We start from the raw sequence: 12,331 nt of genomic DNA on the forward strand, positions 1-12,331 counted from the left end.
TAGTTATTTGCCGTGTAATGTATATATTTTTTTTGACTAAATGTATGTTTTTTTTCCAGTTATTTCCAGTATTTTATTGTTCTATATATTTATAGGGTTTTATAATGTGTGTTTTTTTTACTTAGTTTATTTTGTTTTTTAAAAGGTATTTACAGTATGTTATTGTTCTTAACGTTAATATTCTCACATACTTTATTTATTTTCAAAATGACAAGGTTTTTCCATGTTATTATTATTACTTATAACATAATGGTGACGAACACTGGTCGGAAGGGCCCCCTGGGTATTTTTGCTTAGGGCCCCCACAGACTCTAGAATCGCCTCTGCTAAAGCCCCAACAAGGTTGTTGTCAACAGGAATCGGCGACACTTTCTGACAAAAAAAATCTATAAATCTATAAAATAAAATGTATATGATATCGTCAGGAAATGTTACGTACTGTATCTTTAACCGGCAAAATCACATTTCCATGTCGTTTGAGTCACAACCTGTGACCCCGCCCACTTGCATTTGACTGCATTTCCGTAAATGAACTGTCCCTTTAAACACACACACACACACACGCAAACACGCACGCGCACACGCGCACACGCACGCACTGTGTAGGGGGCTTGCGTGACTGGCTTTTCACGCCGACCGTTTCCGCACGAGCGCCATTGGCCGCCACCGGCGCGTGGGCGGGGACACGACGCCGTGACTCAGCGCTGAGTCACGTCACAGTCACGTCTGTCACACACACGCACGCACACACACACAAACACACGCACACACGGCCCCGCTGCTGCTGCTGCTGCTGCTGCGTTCAGGCACCCTGGGAATTTCTACATTTCACGTCACATTCGTGTCACCAAACGCATTATTTGTCGTAAAGATATCGTGTATATATATATATATATATATATATGTAGATAAAAATACACCATGTAAATAAAATAGTATGTTTTAAGAAGAAATATAGATATTTGAAGATGTTTGCCTTTGTCGTGTGACGTTTACTGTCACGTCTGGATTCAGGAGCAGCTGTTAGGGCCCCCTGCTGGCAGGGCCGTTCTACAGGGGGCTGGGGGGGTCCAACAAGGGGCCACCTCTCACAAAATATGTGCTCTTGTCATGATTTGTTCAGATTTGAGCTTTAAATATCGGAAGACAGATTTCCAAACACTGGGTCGGGACCCAGGGATGGGTCACAGGAGATTATTTTGGGTCCCTTTAGAAATTTGCAGAATTTCAACAACGATTTATCTGTATATGTTTTTGCTAACATGCATCAAATAAAGTTGTACTTGGTTCAGAATTATATTACTGTACGTGTTAGAGATTAGGCAAATTTTATCTTTTCATAATTAGGGTTGTACTGATTAATTGATTCATAGATAAATCATCACCTATTCTGATACTCGATTAATCAAGTTTTCTTTGCTCTGTATAACAGAGACAAACAATTAAAGTTGTACAATTTGAATGAGTGGACGTCACTATTTAAACTTGTAGGAAGCAAAATGAACCGATCCATTCATAAAATCAAGTGATTGATGAGTTGTGAAAATAATAATAATAATGATTTAGAAAATTTGAAATTTTGTGAAATTGCATTTTCACAATAATAATTTTAAATCGCAATTTTTTATCATGTTCCATATTTAAAACTTTTTTTTTTTTTTTTAAAGAATTTCAGAATACCGGCTGCCTGACGACACGTGAACGCACCACCACAGCGGCTGTTCTTACGTGACTTCACAGCGGACGCGTTCACTGTGACACTGGAGTCTGTGCGTGAAGCATCAGTGGTGGAGTTGTGAAGGAAAACCGTCTACATACTACAGCAGCGGACAGAGAACCATAACAACAAACAAACAAACAAACAAACAGACAAACAAACAGGAAGAACCTGCAGACTGGGATCACTTCCTTCAGATCTATTTCCCACTTTAGCTCCGTGCTGGACGGATCTGCCTCACAGGGTGAGTCTCTCTCTCTTTAACTACATCTTTAAACTCTTCTTCTTCTTCTGTGTTTGTCATAACATTTAATATTTAACGCAACAAAGTCGTCAACATCGCGTGCGTACGCGTTCTAATGAATGGACCGAGTCTACATCACTGAGGAGAGGGAAAAAAGCGCAGCGTGGAATTCCCGTTACGCACCAAATTTCGCCGAACCCCCGTTGGAAATGCGTCTATTTATAGAATCACGCGTCCCATTTAAAGCTAAAAGACAAGTAAACGCCACATTTGAACGCGTCTTCCTCACAAATCGAAAGTGCCTTTCAATTCGGCGTGCACATAAAACACGGAATATGACATTTTTATAGTAAGATATAGTAAGATATTGAACTTTGTTGACGGAGCAGCCAAGGAACAGGAGAAGAACGCTGGTACTTTCTCTAAAAACAACAACAACACCGTTTTAAATGGGGAAATTACACCACATTGTTCGGCAAATGTCATTTATTGACAATATAGGAGTAAATCTGTGTTAAAGACACAGTACAGTTTACATGTTGGATCCGCGTGGATCTTTGTGGAGTTGGATAAAGTGACCACATCAGTGGAGAGCAGAGCTACTGTCTGTATTATATAACATGTGTGACTTTAAGCTGGAGCACACACACACACACACACATACAAACCCAAACTTTTTCGATTTTTTTTTTAAATTATTATTTTTGGTCCAAAATTTTACAAAAACGTCATACTATACCATGTCGACCAAAATTAAAACAAAAATTTGAAAAAATCTTTGACCAAACATTTGAAAAAATCTTTGACCAAAAATTTGAAAAAATCTTTGACCAACAATTTGAAAAAATCTTTGACAAAAAAAATTTGACCCAAAATTTTTGGTTCAAAATTTGACAAAAAAGTCATACTATACTATGTCTTCAAAAATTTGAAAAAAAAAATTGACCCCAAATTTTTGGTCCAAAATTTGACAAAAGCGTCATACTATACTATGTCGTCCAAAAGTTGAAAACAAATTAGAAAAAAAAAATTTTGGTCCAAAATTTGACAATAACGTCATACGATACTGTCATCCAAAAGTTGAAAAAAGAAATTGAAAAAAAATTTTGGGTCAAGTTTTTTTTTTTCAAATTTTGGACGACATAGTATCGTATGACGTTTATGTAAAATTTTGGACCAAATTTTTTTTTAACAAAAAAAAAAAAAACATCATCATACTATACTATGTCATCCAAAAGTGGAAAAAAAATTAGAAAAAAATTTTTGGACCAAAATTTGACAAAAAAGTCATATTATACTATGTCGTCCAAAATGTGATTTTTTTTTTTTTTGACAAATTGAGTATAGCATGTTATAGCAACCTAAGGAAGTGATTTCACTGAAAACAAAGTGAGGACCAGCCAAAATGTCCTCACTCCGCAAAAATGACCTCACTTTGTTGGTTATAAACCCTCACTGGTCCTCAGTATGCTGCAAGTACAAGAACACACACACACACACACACACACAGCACAGTGTCCACTCTGACCTGAGCTGCACATTTAATGACACAGTTGAGATGGATGCATGATCACATGGTTCCAACTACAGCGAGAGAATGTAACATTTGTGTGTATTTTTTACTTCAAAATACATGAATATTATACTATATTATTCACTATAAATGTATTTTATACGTAGGTAGGCAGGGCCGGCCCCAAATCTCACCTACAAATTTGCTTTGTTTTCTGAATTTCCCCCCGATCAGGGATCGATAAATGTTCGTCTTATCTGACACGATCTCACAAATGTGACGTTTTCTGTCAAGACACTTGCACTTGACCCGTCAAATATAATCTCTAAAGAATCGGATTTGAACGACGTGGCTGCTAATCTGATTAGAATCAGATAATAACGCTGTATAAACCGTGCGTGTGGTTTCTCTACATCAGTTGATCCCTCTGTCGGGCTTGCGTTGGCCTGTCTTGACCCCGACTGCCGTCAAACGGTCATCAGAGCTGCCGGCTGCCCGGCACGTTGTCAATGGGATTACACAAGCAACCAGGCCTTTCAATTTAGCAGCTAATCCAGATTAAGGTGCCCGTGGTTGGTGTCTGTTCTGTTCTGTTCTGCTCCCGGCCCTCAGACGTTTGCGGTCCGTCTGGCAGATGACGGAATCGGCAGCCGTCCAGCGTTCACTGGGACCGTACGTCCAGTCCCGCAGATTGAAAACGTTCAGGTTCATACGGAAAACACAGAGGAGCAAAGAAGACAGAAAGTCACACTTAAGAATGTGAAATCGGAGACAGAACTTTGCCTATGCAAAGTTTTCTGAAATTTCAGCATTGTTTAAACGAATGACGCCCAAAATGACTCTATAAATGACGCTATAGTACATATGCTAGGCCTGCAAGTGGCAGGAATAGACCAAGTGGTGTTAAGTGTTAAAGAGGTGGAACTATGTTTGCATACCGGTATTGGTTACCAAAGTTATGTGCTGGTTCCCAAAGTTGGGTACTGTTCCCAAAGTTAAGTATTCTTTCCCAAAGTTGGGTACTGTTCCCAAAGATACGTACTAGTTCCCAAAGTTGCGTACTGGTTCCCAAAGTTAAGTATTCTTTCCCAGTTGGGTACTGTTCCCAAAGATGTGTACTAGTTCTCAAAGATGCGTACTGGTTCCCAAAGTTGCGTACTGGTTCCCAAAGACACGTACTGGTTCCCAAAGATGCGTACTGGTTCCCAAGGTTGCGTACTGGTTCCCAAAGACGCGTACTGGTTCCCAAAGATGCGTACTGGTTCCCAAAGTTGAGTACTGGTTCCCAAAGTTAAGTATTCTTTCCCAAAGTTGGGTACTGTTCCCAAAGATGTGTACTAGTTCTCAAAGATGCGTACTGGTTCCCAAAGTTGCGTACTGGTTCCCAAAGACACGTACTGGTTCCCAAAGTTGCGTACTGGTTCCCAAAGACACGTACTGGTTCCCAAAGATGCATACTGGTTCCCAAAGTTAAGTATTCTTTCCCAAAGTTGGGTACTGTTCCCAAAGATGCGTACTAGTTCTCAAAGATGCGTACTGGTTCCCAAAGTTGCGTACTGGTTCCCAAAGACACGTACTGGTTCCCAAAGATGCGTACTGGTTCCCAAGGTTGCGTACTGGTTCCCAAAGACGCGTACTGGTTCCCAAAGATGCGTACTGGTTCCCAAAGTTGAGTACTGGTTCCCAAAGTTAAGTATTCTTTCCCAAAGTTGGGTACTGTTCCCAAAGATGTGTACTAGTTCTCAAAGATGCGTACTGGTTCCCAAAGTTGCGTACTGGTTCCCAAAGACACGTACTGGTTCCCAAAGTTGCGTACTGGTTCCCAAAGACACGTACTGGTTCCCAAAGTTGAGTACTGGTTCCCAAAGTTAAGTATTCTTTCCCAAAGTTGGGTACTGTTCCCAAAGATGCGTACTAGTTCCCAAAGATGCGTACTGGTTCCCATAGACGCGTACTGGTTCCCAAAGTTGTGTACTAGTTTTCAAAGTTGCGTACTGGTTCCCAAAGTTAAGTATTCTTTCCCAAATTTGAGTACTGTCCCCAAAGATGCGCACTAGTTCCCAAAGATGTGTACTGGTTCCCAAAGTTAAGTATTCTTTCCCAACGTTGGGTACTGTTCCCAAAGATGCGTACTGGTTCTCAAATTTTTGTACTGTTCCCAAAGATGCATACTGGTTCCCAAAGTTGCGGACTGGTTCCCAAAGATGCGCACTAGTTCCCAAAGTTGTGTACTGGTTCCTAAAGTTGCAAAGTTGTGTTCTGGTATTGGTTCCCAAAGGTTCTCTAAGTTGGGTATTGGTTCCCAATCTGGGTACTGGTGTTGGTTCCCAAAGGTGCGTTTGGTTGTACACACAAAAACGCAAGGGTGGCCTTTTTTAGCCATTTTTTCCAAAAATACCATTTCTGTGGGCAAAAAGCCGATGCGATACAAAGCTTTACCGACTGGACTGAATATTTCAGAAAGTGATGCGATACTGGGATTTTCCTGCACAGCTCATATCTAAATGAATAGAGAATGGCGACAAAGACTTCAAGTGCCTCTCCTGCCACTTTACTGGGTTGTTGTTGTCGAGTTGTCGGCCTCTGTGTGAGTCCACTGGAACAGGTGCCGAGTCTCGCAACCGCCAACTAGTGGTTGGTGTCTCTGAATTTTTTTCCCCAACCTTCTCCCTTTAAATACGTTTGGCATTCAGTGTGGAGAATGTGACAGAGAGACAGAGGGAGGTGGGGGAGCTCTGTGAACTATAAATAGACAGAGGGAGAGCAGTTGTGATGATAGCATCACCCAACAGTAATCCTACAGTAGGACTGGCGTTACGCCACTGCAGCCTGAGCGGTGAACAGGTATCTGCTCTAGTTTCCCCTGAACCTGAGCCTCTGACCCGCTGTGTGTATGTGTTTAGTCCTCATGGAGACGGAAAACCTGGTCCTAATCGAGCGGAACCTGGTTTACACAGTCACATTATAGGGATTTGTCTTCCTGATGGGGACGAAAATCACCATACATTGTTATGGTGAACATTTAACGTTAAGTTAGGGTTAGGGTTAGGTTTAGGCCAGTAGTAGTTATAGTTAAAGGGTTAAATTTGACAATTTTTCCAGATCTTTTACTCACAAAAATTGACATAACCCAGGTAAAGAGCAGTGCGGGGGCTTTTATTTTCTAAGTGGCCCTTTAAGGTCGCAGAAAGTCCCCAGGAAATGAACGTAATTGACACTGTGAGGACCGAGACGTACCACAGTAAAAACCACAGGAAGTGGGGACCTCACATTCTGTCCGGGGTTGCAAAATTCACCCTTTAATTCCCATGGAAAATGTTTGCTGCCATGTGCCTAGACAGGTTGCGGTGAAAGGAAAATTCGGGATGTGAGGGAAAAGAGCAGATATATATATAGTTTTTGAATCAAGTTATTGGTCCAAACACTCCCATATTTTATATATATATATATATATATATATATATATATATTAGTCCTGAGCACGCTAACGCGTTAGCGCTGGTTTACGGCGTCAACGTTAACGCACGTTAACACGCGACGCGTTTCCATGGCGACTGACTGGAAAAAGACGCAGTCCACGCGTACGCTGGTTATTTGTAACGCTGCGCTAAACAGACCGCTCCAGTTCGACTGTAGGCGCGCTAACGGCGCTAAAGTAGCTAATGCAGCTAACGGCGCTAACTGGTAAACGGTGCCTGGACTCCGGTGTCGCTGCACGTAAACATGACATAACGCGCGTCTTTTTTTCCGTCATGGAAACACGTCATGCGTTAACGCGTGTTAACCTAGTGCCCAGCGCTAATATATAGCTAATATATTGGCATATATTGTCAAAAACTATACAAAATAACACGTTACATGTCATTTAGCATTACAATATAGTCGTACTTTGAGTAGGAAGTGAGTGTTGGAAGCGTTTTTTTTTTTTTTTTGCTAATGTAAGTACATTATAATATGCGTTTTTATATATTTTAACGCAGAAATAAGTGACATATTGTGTGTTTTTACATGTGTGTAGAACAGTTTCTTCTTTGTGCGTCAGCGACGGCGGCTCAAGGCTGTTAGCAAGTTGAAATCCAAACTATCCCTGTAAGTCATGAGTGCAGGCTTTTTAGTTCTTCCCATCAATCAGGCGTCATGACAGGCAATGAAATGTGTGTGTGTGTGTGTGCGCGCGCGTGTGTGTGTGTATGTGTGTGTGTGTGTGTGTGTGTGTGTGTGTGTGTGTGTGGCTCCACCCCTTCAGGCATTGACCTCCTTTTCATTATTCACACATGCAGCACCTTTTCTTGCTTCCTTCCTTATCTTTCTCTTAAAAGAACGCACTGGTGTGTGTGTGTGTGTGTGTGTGTGTGTGTGTGTGTGTGTGTGTGTGTGTGTGTGTGTCCTCTTCGGGACCTTTTCTTGAATAAACACTGACCTTGTCAGGACCTAGTAGTCCTCACAGAGACTGGTTTAGTGTAGGACTACAGGTTAAACCGTGGTTATGGTTGTCCTGGTGTGTGTTTTACTCATGTTGTGAGGACCTAAGTCTGTTTACACAGCCACGTTATGGGGACTCGAGTAAGAGGGGTTAGAGTAAGTGCCCAGGAAATGAATATAAGTCGTTGTCGGGTTAGGGTTAGGGTTGACCCGCAGCAAAAAGGAGATTTTATAGGATTTTTTTGTTGTATAAAGGTTTAAAAACAAACGTGTTGAAGTGAAAACAATGCATGTCACACACACACACACACCCCCACACACATATATGAGCACTGTGAACGTATTAATGTGCAAACAGGAAGGAGATTTTCTCCTCACCAGTTGTTTGCCTAGTTTCAGGAAACACAACTTTCTATTTCGGGAAACAACAACAACAGCGTTTAAACGAAAGAAAAAGAAAGAAGAAGTTAGATTTGACTGAAGACGATGAGAGAAACTGAAACTAAAAGTCGTCGTCATTGACGACTGGTCAGGACGCTCAGTTTCCGCTCTTCCAGGCTCGAAAGGTAGACTACGGAGGCCTTTGCAGACCACAAAGGATGTTGTTTTGTTGTTTGCATTGTTAAAATGAGTCTATAAAGTAACACTAATCTTTAAAAACAGAGGCGCACATACGCAGTTACACAGGTACGCTGGTTATTTGTTAGCGCTGCTCTTTTCCTTTTAATAAACAGACCCGCTCCAGTTCCGCTGTAGGCTAACGCTAACGGCGCTAAAAGGAGCTAACGCAGCTAACGGCGCTAACTGGTAAACGGTGCCTGGACTCCGGTGTCGAGGCACGTAAACATGACGTCATGCGCGCCTTTTTCCGGTCAGTCGTCATGGAAACGTGTCATGCGTTAACGCATATATATACGTATGTGTATGTATGTATGTGTATGTATATATGTATATATGTGTATATGTGTATGCATATATATGTATGTAGGTGTATGTATGTATATATTTGTATATATGTATGTATATATGTTTATATATGCATATGTATGTATATATGTGTATATATATATATATATAATTTAAAGTATAACACACACTGACATATTATCTCTGTGACTCACTGTCCCACAAACCTGTGTCGTCGTCCACGCTTTACATCATGATGTAGTGAGTCGGAATACCCCCTCCTACACACTCTGTCCTCCCTGTGTGTGTGTGTGTGTGTGTGTGTGTGTGTGTGTGTGTGTGTGTGTGTGTGTGTGTGTGTGTGTGTGTGTGTGTGTGTGTGTGTGTGTGTGTGTGTGTGTGTGTGTGTGTGTGTGTGCGTCACAAAAGCTCAGATCTGACAAACATGTGCTCCATGTTGCGTGTTATTAAATGGAAAACACGTCTCTCTGTTCAGAAAGGGTCCACTCAGTAGCCAGATGTTATTATAATCGGTATCGGTCAGTATCAGTATTGGTCCGATACTGGTCAAAATAAGTCGATTTTATTAGGGATGGGAATCGGTATTGGTAGGTATAATTATCGGTATTGGTCCGATATTTGTCAAAATCACTGAATCGGATTAGGGATGAAAATCGTTATCAGTACCGATACCGAGACCGATACCGATCAGTCAGTATCGTAATCGGTCCGATACAGGTCAAAATCAGTAGATTGGATTCGGGAAGGGGATCCGATCGGTCAGTATTGGTATCGTTCATTATCGGTGTTGGTCCGATACTGGTCAAAATCACTGGATTGGATTAGGGATGGGAATCGATATCGGTCAGTATTGGTATCGTTCAGTATTGGTATCGGTCCAATACAGGTAAAAATCAGTAGATTGGATTAGGGATGGGAATCGGTTTCGGTCAGTATTGGTATCGGTCAGAATTGGTATTGGTCCAATACTGATCAAAATCAGTAGAATGGATTAGGGATGGGAATCGGTATCGGTCAGTTTTGGTATCGTTCAGTATCGGCAGCGGTCCAATACTGGTCAAAATCAGTAGATTGGTTTAGCGATGGAAATTGGTATCGGTCAGCATTGGTATTGGTCCGATATTGGTAAAAATCACAGGATTGGATTAGGGATGGGAATCAGGATTGGTCAGTATCGTTCCAATACGGGTCAAAATCACTGGATGAGATTATGGATGAGAATTGTATCGGTCGGTATGGACATTCTTCACTTCACTGTAAAATTGTAAGTACATTTTAGCCGAGTCATGTTGTGAGCTGCTAAAAATATATTTTTTTTTTGTTACGCAGTCGGAAGACTACTGTCTCCTTAACGCGGCCGCGTTTCTAGCGAATGCTAATTTGCAATACACAAACAATACAATTTTAAAATATATTCTTATTCCAGTGACTTGGACTGGCTGTTTTCCATTGGTCACCACTGGTTCAGCGTTGAACTGGGGCCACAGCAGATTAGTCTGAGCTCAGGTGGACTGGACCACTCTGGCCTGGAGGCCTGGACTGAACCTTCAGTTTTTTTTGTTTTTTTTTACTGCAGATCAGGCCAGAATAATCTGGCTGGGATTCATTTCACATCATGTATTCTCTTGTTTTCCACCTCCCTGATTCGCTGTGATGATCCATCCCAGAGGCTGCAGAAGAAGAAAGAAAGAAAGAAAAAACCCTCTCACACTCTCAGGTTTTCCACATTGTGTTAAAAAAAAATAAATAAAAATCTCTCACTCTCTCTGTGTTTTCGGACACGTTTTGGTTTTGGCTCGCCGCCGTCGCCGTGCCGACAGAGAGAGTTGAACTAAATATTTATCAGTCGGCTCTGCGGTCGTTGCCCTGCTCTGATTTTCATAAGGATGACATTTGTTTTGTTGCTCAATAGTTTCTTTATTTCCACAAAGCTGGTTCCTTTGGTGTTTGTGTTTGCAGGGTTAGGGTTGGGGTTGGGGGTTAGAGCGGCCATGTTGGCAGGAAAAACCTCTAAAAAATTCATGATACGATACAATAAGATATAGATGCGACAAACTGTAGAATCAATAAGAGGATAGCAATGTGTAATAAAACGGTCAGGTATCAGGAGTAAATCCATATATGGCTGAAATATGTGCCCCCAGAAACTGAATTTGAATTATTTATATTTGAATTTGAATTTCTAAAGATATTTAAGGTCGCTTTGTAGATGGTAACGGCGCTAAAGTTGTCAGTAGATTGGGTTAGCGATGGGAATCGTTATCGGTCAGTATAATTATTGGTATTGGTCCGATACTGGTCAAAATAAATGGATTGGATTGGTGAAGGGAATCGGGATTGGTCAGTATTGGTAGTGGTCGGATATTTGTCAAAATCACTGAATCGGATTAGGGATGAGAATCGTTATCAGTCAGTATCGGTATCGGTCCGATACAGTTCAAAACCAGTAGATTGGATTAGGGATGGGAATTGATATCGGTCAGAATTGGTATTGTTCAGTATTGGTATCGGTCCGATACAGGTCAAAATCAGTAGATTGGATTAGGGATGGGAATCGATATCGGTCAGTATTGGTATCGGTCTGATACAGGTCAAAATCAGTAGATTGGATTAGGGATGGGAATCGATATCGGTCAGTATTGGTATCGTTCAGTATTGGTATCGGTCCGATACAGGTCAAAATCAGTAGATTGGATTAGGGATGGGAATCGGTATCGGTCAGTATTGGTATCGTTCAGTATCAGCAGCGGTCCAATACTGGTCAAAATCAGTAGATTGGGTTAGCGATGGGCATTGGTATCGGTCAGCATTGGTATTGGTCCGATATTGGTCAAAATCATCCAGATTCGCAGCTTATTCAAACTTATCTCTAAAGCACTTTCACTGCGAGTTACATTTCCCCTCAACTGCACAAATCTGATTCCATATTTTCCCGCCAAAATGGCGTCGTATTGCGTGTTTTGAGTGTTGCATGATGGGATTGTGTTATTTTCTCTGCCAGAGCTCTATACTATAGATAAGACACCAAAATGTACATCACCTGACACACTCGCGTGGTCACCACTGAGCATGTGCGTGCTAACAACGTAAACAGGAAGTAGAAAAAAAAGTGACACTTCCTTTTCTGCACCTTCCAGAATAAAAGCCCTCCGGCAGAATGGAGGCAGCAGTGTTTCCAAATAACCCCAAAAAATGGACCACATGTGGATGTGATTTTTTTTAAACTGAACATAATTTATGAGTTTGGATGCAGCAGAAGAAAGTTTGTCAGCTGGAGTCTTGAGCTGATGCAACGCCGGTTATTTAAAGTTATTTAAAGGTCGCCGTCGACAACTTTTTGGCTTAAAGCTGCCGCTGCGATGTCGAAACACCACATAATATTATTTATCACGTAATTTATAATAAGTCTTGCTTCCATTAGCAGGCAGCTGTGGATCAGCGGTAGAGCGATCCAGAAGGTTGGGGGTTTGATCCCCTTTAACCCCAAACTGCTACGTCAGCATTTTAT

At 41.4% G+C, this 12,331-nt stretch overlaps 1 protein-coding gene across 1 annotated transcript in view; it reads left to right on the forward strand.

Annotated features, from left to right (window-relative positions):
• Positions 1 to 1,842: 1,842 nt before the first annotated feature.
• sertad2b (SERTA domain containing 2b) overlaps positions 1,843 to 12,331 on the forward strand; it is a gene marked incomplete at its 3' end in the record, with an annotated part of 42,149 nt that continues 31,660 nt past the window's right edge. The window contains exon 1 of the mRNA XM_083898048.1: positions 1,843 to 1,961. The remainder of the gene's footprint in view (positions 1,962 to 12,331) is intronic.

Source organism: Microchirus variegatus, assembly GCF_963457635.1.
Source record: "Microchirus variegatus genome assembly, chromosome: 11".
NCBI classification, from domain to species: domain Eukaryota; kingdom Metazoa; phylum Chordata; class Actinopteri; order Pleuronectiformes; family Soleidae; genus Microchirus; species Microchirus variegatus.